The sequence below is a fragment of the Sorex araneus genome, chromosome X, assembly GCF_027595985.1.
Source record: "Sorex araneus isolate mSorAra2 chromosome X, mSorAra2.pri, whole genome shotgun sequence".
NCBI lineage: Eukaryota > Metazoa > Chordata > Mammalia > Eulipotyphla > Soricidae > Sorex > Sorex araneus.
In genome coordinates this window covers 115,328,246-115,339,839 of record NC_073313.1, presented here as the reverse complement: position 1 = coordinate 115,339,839, position 11,594 = coordinate 115,328,246, and the positions used below count along the sequence as shown (strand labels likewise).

Here is an 11,594-nt window from a genome sequence, read left to right as displayed (position 1 = left end):
CTGTTCCTTCCTATTTGTTCCATACTCAGATACAAGGTATCAGATATCTGCTTAGATTATTATTTTTTTTACCTCAGGTAGGCAAGTGGTAATTTAATTCACAATCAGATAACAATCTTATGTGACATTGTCTTTAAGCAGATTCATAGTTAAAAAAAAAAAGCTTAACTAAACCATCCTTGCATCCCTGGGATGAACCCTATTGGTCATGGTGTATGATCTTTTTGATGAGTAGTTGAGTTCTTTACAGCTGTGTTCATCAGGGTTATGGACCTTTAATTCTCTTATTTTGTGGTGTCTCTGTCTGCTTTTGGGATCAGAGTGATACTTGTCTCATATAAATAATTTGATAGTCTTTCTATTTCTTCAAATTTCTGAAAAGCTTGAAAAGGATTGACAGTAGGCCCTCTTTAAAGGTTTGAAGAGCTCACTAGTGAATCGATCTGGGTTGGGTTTTTGCTTTTTGGGAAGATTTTTGATAACAGTTTCAAATTTCTTGATATATGATAGGTCTGTTCAGGTAGTCCAACTCTTGGTTCAACCTGAGGACGTTATATGAATCCAGGAATTTATCCATTTCTTCCAAGTTCACCTGTTTCATGGCCTAAAGATTCTCAAAGTAATCTCTGATGATTCTTCAAATTTTTGTGTGGTTTCTGTTGTGATATACCCTCTTTCTTTTATGATTTGGTTTATTAGGGTTTTCTTTAGTTGTGAGTCTTGCTAGTGGTTTATCAGTCTTATTTATTTTTTCAAAGAAACTAGAGTTTGGTTTTATTAATCATTTGGATTTTTGGGGGGATTTCAGGCTCATTAATTTCTGCTCTGAGTTTTATTATTTTCTTTCTCCTGTCTGGTTTGGGGTCCTATTGCTAGTCATTTTCTAAGATCTCAAGCTGTGAAGTCTAGTTATTTATGTGGACCCTTTCTTCCTTCCTGATAATATGTTTATGAAGCTATTAACTTTCCTGTTAAAAATGCTTTTGCTGTATCTAACAAGTTCTGGTAGCTCATGTATTCACTCTTATTTGTTTCCAGGAATCTTTTGATTTCCTCTTTGATTGCCTCTGTGACCCACTGGTTTTTCAGTAGCAAGCTATTCAATTTCCAGGTGTTTGATTTGATTCTCCATTTAATTCTCTGAAAAACTTCTATTTTCAGTGCCTCATGATCTGAAAAGATAGTTGGTACAATTTCTATCCTCTTAATTTTATGAAGGTATGTTTTGTGGCCCAGCATATGGTCTATGTGAAGAATGTCCCATGTGCACTGGAGAAACTGGAGAATAATGTATATTTGGTTTTTGGGAGATGAAAATCCCTGTATATGTCTACTAGCATACTGTATTTATTACTATCTAATAATAGAAATGATGACTCTGGACAAGAACTGAGTCTTGAAAGTAGATAAATGGATATACAAGATAACCTTTCAGTATTTTTATTGCAAATCATAATGTCCAAAATAGAGGGAGGGAGAGAGAGAGAGAGAAAGAGGTAGTTCCTGCCACAGAGGCAGGCAGGGGTGAGCTGGACGGAAACTGAGGACATTGGTGATGGGAAATGTACACTGGTGAAGGGATGGGTATTGGAACATTATATAAACAAAACCCAATAATAAACATGTTTGTAACTGTGTAGCTCACTAATTCAATTAAAAAATTTAAGTAACTATAAGAAAATCCTGAAAAGACCATGTATATTTAGTACAAAAATTTTATTCATCAGAAGATGAAGTAATAATTAGAAATGGAAGTGCCAGCCAGATAAATGCAGTACGAGTGCTCAACAACTTTCAACAATCCGATGCAACCTGTAAACAGATGTCTAAGACTCACAAAAAAAAGAAAATTGCCAGTCAGTGACTCTATAAAGGTCATGACATGACACAGTGGACCTCAGATATTTACTGAGAAGAGATTTCCCTGATATCATATCTATAAGTGTTATTTACATAAAAAATACCCTTGCTCTTATTATAAAACAAACCATAGAATAAGTATGTACCTTTATTTAAAAATAATAAAAGATTTTTCTTTATGCTGGGGAAATTTCCCCAGAAGTTTTTGGGGACTTGAGATCTGGGAACTGGAATCTGCTGGAAATATTCGGCCTGGCAGTATGGGTTAAGCGTTCTAGCCTGGCAGTTTGGTGCTGTGCAGGCCCAGTGATGGTGGGTAGCAGCAGAACCACATATCAGTGCTGGACAGTAGAAGACAGGTGGTATCAGAGATCAAACTCAGGACTTTGCACATGCAATATATTCTCTCTAGCCCTCTGAGCCACCTCCCAGGCCCAGCCACCAATCTTAAACTATTAAGAGTTACCAATTTCTTTGACATCTCTTCTAACTTTGTGCCAAATATTTGCTGTTCTTCCCAACAAGGAAATACTAATATCTTAAATTATGTATTTACCACCCCAGTGCTTTCCTTCATCGTTTCTGCACATACATGATTATTTTGAAAGTATGTGGTTTATTTTTCAGATTTTTGATATTTTATAAACAGAAGAGCCCTATATTATTTGAAGACCTACTGTAGTTCTGGTTCTTTCATCTTCTCAGCTTTGACAGATTTTTTTTTCTTTTGGCTCTTGGGCCACATTTGGATCTCTCACCTCAGGGATAATTCCTGGTTCTACATTTAGGAATCATTCCTGATGATGCTCAGGGGACCATATTGGGTGCTGGGTATCAAACCTGGATTGGCTGCTTGCAAGGCAAGCACCGTACCTGATGTACTATTTCTCCAGCCCCCTGACAGATTTTCTTAATGTGATTAGAACAGCATATTTAATTTCCTAATTTTTGGACATTGTGTTGTTTGTTTGCTTGTTGTTAGCTATTACATCATCTTCTATGATTATGTTTCCAGGTGTACATTTCTAGACAGTCTTGTTCAGAGTCTATAATAGAAGTGTAATTGCTGGATCATATATTAAACATAGGCACTACTTTAATAGGTAATGCCAAACTATTTGCTAGAGCACTTGTACCAATTTACATTTCATTACAGCATAAACAATTTCAGAAGGGTTATAGTGGAAAAAATACAGGCCATCCTGATTTCTTAGAAAGCTTGGAGCTTTCAGCCACAAAGAGCCATGTACCTGGAGCTTTGGGCAGATTAGGTTCTTTGTGGTGCTCTGTCCTAAGGTGGTGGGATATAGTCTGAGGCATGGTGGTGGCTTTGGGGTGTGGTAGTAGCTGCCCAGGCTTTGTTTGGATAGGAGCTGGAAAATTACTTTTTTTAAGTCTGTTTTTGTATTGAACCACTGTGAGATACACAGTTACAAAGCTGTTCATGCATGGTTGGGTGTCTAGTCATACAATGTTCCAACACCCATCCTTCCACCAGTATAATTTTCTACTACCAATATACGCAGTTTCTCCCCACCTCCCCTCATCCCCCCACCATACCCCCTACCCCAGCCTGCCTCTATGGCAGGCACTTTTATTCTTTCTATTCTCTCTCTCCTTTTCAGCATTATGGTTTGGAATACAGGTACTGAAAGGTTCTCATGTTTGTTCTTTTACCGATTTTCAGCATGCATTTCTATTTTTTCTTAATTTTTTTATTAGTGAATCACTGTGAGGAACAGTTACAGGCTTACAAAACATACAAACTTCCGTGCCTACATTTCAGTCATACAATGGTCAAGAATCCACTCCTCCACCATTTTCCACCACCAATGGTCCCAGCATCCCTCCCACCATCCCCACCCCGTTCCCCCTCCCCCCACCCCACCTCTGTGGCAGAGTATTCCCTTTTGCGCTCTTTCTCCTTTGGGGTGTTGTGGTTTGCAATACAGAGATTAAGTGGCCACCGTGTTTGGTCTATAATCTGCTTTCAGGGTGCATCTCCCATCCCGAGCAGATCCTCCTAGCACTATTTACTTGGTGATCCCTTCTCTAACTGAACTACCTTTTCCCCAGTATGTGAGGCCAGCTTCTAAACTGTGGAGTAATCCTCCCAGTACTTATCTTTAATAAGCTTGGGTATTAGTCTCCCATTCTTTTACTTTATATTCCAGAAATGAGTGCAATTTTTCTATGTTGGTCCCTCTCTTTCTGACTCATTTCACTTAATATGATACTTTCCATGTTGATCCATCTATATGCAAATTTAATGACATTTGCATATATTTCAAACAGACGTATATGTTTAGCATATATGTCTGCATATATTTCTAACAGCTGCATAGTATTCCATTGTGTAGATGTACCAGAGTTTCTTTAGCAAGTCATCTGTTCTCAGGCACTCGGGTTTTTTCCAGATTCTGGCTATTGTAAACAGTGCAGCAATGAACATACAGGTGCATATGTCATTTCTGCTATATATTTTTTGCATCTCTGGGACAAATTCCTAGAAATGGTATTGTGGGGTCAAATGGGATCTCAATTTTTAATCTTTTGAGAATCATCCATATTGTTTTCCAAAACGGATGGATCAGTTAGCATTCACACCAGCAGTGAAGGAGAGTCCCTTTCTCCCCACATCCATGCCAACACCGGTTGCTTTTGTTCTTTTGGATATGGGCCAGTCTCTGTGGTGTGAGATGATATCTCATTGCTGTTTTGATTTGCATCTCCCTGATGACTAGCGATGTAGAGTATTTTTTCATGTGCCTTTTGGCCATTTGTCTTTCTTTTTTGAGGAAACTTCTGTTCATTTCATCACCCCATTTTCTGATGAGGTTTGATGTTTTCTTTTTGTAGAGTTCAACCAGTGCCTTGTGAATCCTTGATATCAACCCCTTATTGGATGGGTATTAGGTGGATATTCTTTCCCATTCTGTTGATTGTCCTTGTATTCTGTTCACTGTGTCTTTTGAGGTGAAGAAACTTCTCAGTTTGAGATAACCCCATCTGTTTATCTCTTTTTCCACTTGGTTGGCCAGTGGAGTATCCTCTTTAAAGATACCTTTAGCTTCAATGTCGTAGAGGGTTTTGCTGACCATGGTTTCAATGTACCTGATGGACTCTGGTCTGATGTTGAGGCCTTTAGTCCATTTTGTTCTGACCTTTGTGCACAATGTTAGGTAGAAGTCTGAGCCCAATTTTTTTTGCATGTAGCTGTCTAGTTTTGCCAGCACCACTTGTTAAAGAGGCTTTCCTTGTTCCACGTCATATTTCTTGCTCCCTTATCAAAGATTAGGTGATTATATATTTGAGGGTGTGTGTTGTGAGGGTCCGTCCTGGCCAGCAGGTAGGACCCTTTGTGGGGCTGAGGAGGGGACGCAACCGAATGAACAGACGCAGAGACAGAAGGAGGAGGAGGAGAAAAAGATAGATAGATAGAGAGAGAGAGCTTTATTCACTGGCAGCTACAGCATTTATACTTGCCTGCTGGGATGCAAGCAGTGGTATGCGTGCCCGGACCCCGTACAAGCAGTAGTCAATCACAGATCGTGACATGTTCATCTATCATGTCAGGCACAGGTGTCGGCTAGTGGAATGGTAAGGTCAGTAAGGTCAGTAATGGCAACCTTGTTACAGAAATTTTAATTAGGCCCCTGTTTGAGAAGTGCCAGGCTCTGCCTTACTTGAAGATAAGAGCCAGGATTGAAATATGGCTTCCTACATCTGGCTTCCTACATCTGGCTTCCTACAGTGTGTAAGGATATTCCACTCTGTTCCATTGGTCTGCAGCTCTGTTTTTGTTCCAGTACCATTTTGTTTTAATTATAACAGCTTTGTAGTAGAGTTTAAGGTTGGGGAAGATGATGCCGCCCAGCTTCTTTTTCCCAATAATTGTTTTGGCTATTCGTGGAGGTTTGTTGTTCCATATGAATTTCAGGAGTGTCGATCCATTTCTTTGAAGAATGTCATGGGTATCCTTATAGGGATTGCATCGAATCTGTATAACGCTTTGGGGAGTATTGTCATTTTGACAATGTTAATTCTCCCAATCCATGAGTAGGGGATATGTTTCCATTTCCTCGTGTTCTCTTTTATCTCATGTAGTAGCATTTTATAATTTTCTTTGTATAGGTCCTTAACCTCCTTAGTTAAGCTGATCCCAAGGTACTTGATTTTCTGAGGCATCAGCATGCATTTCTTATCCAGAGTGATCATTTCAACTATAATTGTCATAGTATTCCCTTTTATATCCCAAATACCTTCTCTTCCAGCACTTGAGGCTGACTTCCAACCTTGGAAAAATCCTCCTGGCCCTTGTTTCTACTGTTTTTTGGTATTAGACTCATACTATGTTTTTTTAAATATCCCACTAATTAGTGCAACCATTCTCTATCTGTCCCTCTCTTTCTGACTTATTTCACTCAGCATGATACTCCCCATGTCCATACATTTTATAAGTTAATTTCATGACTTAATTTTTCCTGGTGGGCTGCATAGTATTCCATTTGTAGATTTACCATACTCTGTTTAACCAGTTGTCTGCTCTTGGACACTCAAGTTGTTTCCAGTTTCTGGCTATTATGAACAGTGCTGCAGTGAATATAGAAGTGCAGATGGCATTTCTGCTGTATGTTGTTGGGCCCCCAAGGTATATTCCAGAAGTGGTTTTGCTGAGTTGTATGGAAGCTCAATTTCTAGTTTTGTTGAGGAATGTCCATATTGTTTTCCCAAAAGGCTGGACCAGTTGGCATTTCCGCCAGTAATGAACAAGAGTCCCTTTATCCCTGCATTCATGCCAACACTGGTTGTTCTTGTTCTTTTTGATGTGTGCTAGTCTCTATGGTGTGAGATATTTTATTGTTTGATTTTCATCTCCCTGATGATTAGTGATTTAGAGTATTCTTTTGTATGCCTTTTGCTAAAAGAACAAATCAGGATACCAGGATCCTATCTTGAGAGCCCATTGAATGGGTTTCATTATGGCAATGTCATGATAATTTTCCCTTTAGAAAGATCACAGAGACAGTATGTAGGATGGATTAGAGTGGAAAAGCATGTTTTGGAGATGGTCTGGGGGAGGTAGAGTTTGACGCTTATCCAAATTTTAGTAGATCTGTTTTGGTTTGGTGACACTTCAAGGTCATGAATCTCTAGCCTAATGGAAAAGAGAACAAATTGTATATCCAGTGTGTGACAGTTTTGTAAAGGACACATGCAGTGCAGAAGAGGCATACAGCCTCTGTCGATTGCACAAACCAATAAACACACCTTTATTGCTAATTACCATTTTCTTTTTGTGCTACTGTTTCCCAAATGGCAATGAAACTTGAAGCACAGATGTTCATTAACATCCTTCTATCCAGCATTGACAGTTTAATATACCTAAAACTCAACCCAAAGATTGCCTCCACTTTTTCTGTGTGTGTCAGTGTCTTTTTCGCCTCTTTCAAGAACTATATGATCAGGTCATTTTTTAAATAATTATAGCAAAATTATTAGTGTTTTGAATTTATTTTGCATATTTTTAATGATACTTATTTGTATCATTAGCCAAAAGGCTGAGAAGTGTTAGAGGAACCCAGGTATGCGGGACCCGTGCCTGAAATCTCCAACCTTCTCAGATTGGGACTGGGCCTCCTCTACCCAGATCCCCAGATTTCTAGTAGCTTGGCAGCCATACCCACAACTGCCCCAGACTCCATGGAATCTCATCAACAGCCAAGATTCAGAGACTATAAAACAAAGCTTCCGGAAGAGAGCAATGCAGAATCTCACACAGCAGAACCTGGCAAGCTACCCGTGGCGTATTCGACATGCCAAAAACAGTAACAATAATGGGCCTCATTCCTCTTACCCTGAACGTGACAGGGAGGAATGGAGACGTTACTGTCGCCTGTTCAAACAAATCAATGAGCAATGGACAGTGATACAGTTATTTTTAATAAACAGTTCAAATCATATCTCTTTTATTCTTTTATTTGCATAAGTAATTTTGCAAATAAGAAAGAGGTTTAATTATCCTCATTTCTCATAAGAAGAAATTGGGGGTAGGGTGTGCATAGTGATATTTAAATGTATTTTGCCTGTCTAGTGCTGAATATAGAGAACAAAATTGCCAGGTTCTCTCTCTGACACAGTGTCTTTTCATCCAGTTTCATTGAGGCAAATGGCATAAATCATGCTGATTTAAGGTGTATAATTTAATGATTTTCATGTGTATATAAGGCAAAACATTTTGCACGGTAAGTTTGATTTACATGTTTCACCTCACAGTTAAATTATTTTCTTGAACATTTAAGCTCTACTTTATTAATAAATTTCAAATAGACAAGCTTTATTAATTCTAGTAACCATAAACTTATGTGTATAGCATCCTTTGGACATATTTTTTCTTTTTACAAAATTTGGTGGTGGGGGGCATACCTGTTGGTGCTCAGAACCACTCCTACATGGAAATTAGGGGGCCATGTGATACTGGGGATTGAACCTGGACTCCCCATCTGCTCCCAACCTTTGAACTATCTCTCTGGTCCTGGACTTACTTATCTTATAACTTGAAACTTGTATCTTTTTTTAGTCACCTTTACCCATTTTCTCCACCTGTCCCCCACTGCTGACAACCACCCAACCACCTACTCAAATACCTGTATCATTGTCACTGTATCACTATCATCCTGCTACTCATCTATTTTTTTTTGAGCAGGTGCCAGTAACGTCTCCATTCGTCCCTGTCATGTGCTAGTGTAGCCCGATGGCGCATTGGGGGCTCTTTCAGGATCAGGGGAATGAGGACCCTCATTGTTAGGGTTTTTGGCATATCGAGTAAGCCACAAGAAGCTTGCCAGGCTCTGATGTATGGGCAGGATACTCTTGGTAGCTTGCCGGGCTCTCCAAGAGGGACAGAGGCTTTTGGGGCGGCCTCTAATCACCTTTACAGGTGTTCCCAGTCTACTGAATGTAAGCTTTTGGTCAACTGGAATGTTGTAACAATCTGCACACTGACAAACAAGCACCTGCCTGCATCTCTGGGCAGCACCTTGGACATCTGCAGTCTCAGATTGATCTCTTTGAGGTTGATGGAGTATGCTCAGAGATTGTTGGGGGACGGATTTCAGAACATAACCAGCACTCAGTAAGTATTTCTGGAATAATATGAAAGTCTCCAAGCAAAAATACCACTCCTTTTATGTACTGTTCTTATTTTTTTAATAATGGCTTTAATTGTCTTTTATATAGTAGGGGAAAGTGTGATTTAATTAAATATACACACCAGTGATGCTGGCAAGGTCAAAAAGTTACTCCTAATGTTGACAGCTATAAAACTCTAGTTTTTTATGTAAGACAATGAGAGAAAAAAACCAATCCCCTTGAAACAAAATTTTTAAAAATATTCACAGTGGCCTGTATCAACAGATATGTATTATATGACAATAACATGTACAGACCGAGCACCCTAGGGCTCTGTTTATGTTCTAAAGAAAATGAGCTCTTACATTATTTATGTTTTCTTTCTTTTTCCTGAATTAAAAAAAGATCAATTCTACAACGATCCCCCAGAAAGGATAACTGTCTGGGATGTACAACATTAACACCATGATTAAAATTGTTTGCAAAAGGAATTGAGAATTGAAAAACAGAACAAAATACTTTGTGGAATTGTTGAGTCTTTCATTTGCTGTTACAACCAGCAAATGGCATTCATTAAGACAAAAATGGAAGGGTGAGCGCGCTCCACAAACACACTATTTGAGCAAGCTGACCAATGCACATTACAGTTTTAAAAGTGAAGGTTATACACTCGATGTTATATTACAAGTCCCCGCTAGGCAGTGTCAAATGACATCTATTTCTTGGCCTGCTTTGTGATCATACCCCATGGAGGTGTTCCAGGTCTTGTGGCATTCGGTTTCTTTTTCTCTGCAGGCTTTAATATCTGAAATGAGCACATTAGCGTCTCGTCCACACTCATCATGAGCCGGCATTGTCAAACTCTCCACAATAATTGGGTGCGGAAAACAGAGTGGTCAACTGCCTCTTGGCAAAAAACTCATATCCATCTTCAACCACTTAATGGGCTCTACACATAAGAGCCAAATCATGCTTATCGAGAAATTTTGCAACCACTTCTGCACCAAATGTGAAGGACAGTCCTCTGTCATTTTCACCCCAGCCTAAGACATCTTTATTAGGGTCAGACCACAAAAAATCACAAAGAAGACCTTGATCTGGTACATCAGTTGGTCACATAATTCACCGTATCTGCTCCATAGATTGAAGATCTGGTGATAAAACTCCATGACAGCAGAATATCTTCTCGCCCACGATGGCGGCCATCGGTAAACAGTTAAAGCAATCTGTGAAAGTTTTCCATAGTTTAATGTTGTATCTTCTTTTACATTCGTCATAAAATCCATAAATCCCATTGATGCTGGCACATTCATGGTTTCCTGTGAGAAGAAAAAAATTCTTGCGACATTTGATTTTGTAAGCCAGTAAGAGGCAGATAGTCCTCAGCAACTGCTTCCCCCTGTCCACATATTCCCCAGGAACCAGGTAGTTGCTTTCTGGAGGGAAACCACCATGCTCAAAAAAGTCGAAGATATCACCACATATCTTGAGCGGTGCTTCGAGTTGGAGCAGGATGGGCTGGCTGAGGAAGATCTCAACGGGACTTCAGGTACAGTCCTCTGATTTCACTCTCCTGAAGCTGGACATTCTTCTCAGGCTTGGCCCCCGTCACTTCCAGCAGCCTTTGGATGATGCTGTCAATGTTGAGTTTGTCTATATCTGCCATTGCCTCCCCCTGACTCTCCTGCAGTGGCACCGCCGCTGCGGGCTTGTGCCTGGGACTCACGCCTCCTCTCAGACGCCATGAGCAGTGAGGTGGTGGTGGTGGTGGTGGCGGCGGTGGTGGCAGCAGCCGCGGTGGCGGGACAGCCTCCCACACATACACATCGCCCCACACCCTGCTTCCTCCTTCTCTCCCCACTGGAACCACAAGAAGTATTATATGCTGTTCTTAAGACTTCTTTTCCCCATCCCTTCACCTTCCTTCTCTTCCCCCTTCCCCCATCTCCCCTCCCTTTCTTTCCATTCATTCCCCTTTCTATACCCTTCCCCTTTGCCTTCCCTTCCCTCCTCCCTTCCCCTTCCCCTTTTATTTTCTTCCCCCCTGGCCTTTCTTCCCCCCTTTTTTTCTTTTTGCTTTCATTTCCATTGCTCTAGGTATCTAACTCAAGACTTGGATCTAACTCAAGACTTTGTGCACAGAAGGCAAGTACTCCACCATGGAAATTCATTCCTAGCCCTTGTTCTTGAGCTTTCTTTGTTTCAAAAGGGCATAGTTTGATTTTGGTCAAGTTGTAAATCCTAGAAATTCAATAACCAGAAAAAGATCTTTAGCCATTTCCTTGGCAGATAATTTAAAAAGACAAATACAGTGATTGGTTAATAGTTTACTAACACCTCCTACTTGATGTTTTCATCTAAGACATTAATGAAATTATAAATCACTGTATCACTGTTGTCCCATTGCTCATCAATTTGCTCGAGCGGGTGACAGTAACATCTCCATTCCTCCCTGTCACGTTCAGGGTCAGGGAAATGAGGCCCATTATTGTTACTGTTTTTGGCATATTGAATACTCCATGGGTAGCTCGCCAGGCTCTGCTGTGCAAGATTCTGCATCGCTCTGTTCCGGGAGCTTTGATTTATAATCTCTGTATCTTTGC

The 11,594-nt window shown here is 40.1% G+C and overlaps 1 pseudogene; it reads right to left on the bottom strand.

Annotated features, from left to right (window-relative positions):
- Positions 1-9,484: 9,484 nt before the first annotated feature.
- LOC101556100 (serine/threonine-protein phosphatase PP1-gamma catalytic subunit-like) lies at positions 9,485-10,657 on the bottom strand (annotated as a pseudogene).
- Positions 10,658-11,594: the final 937 nt, after the last annotated feature.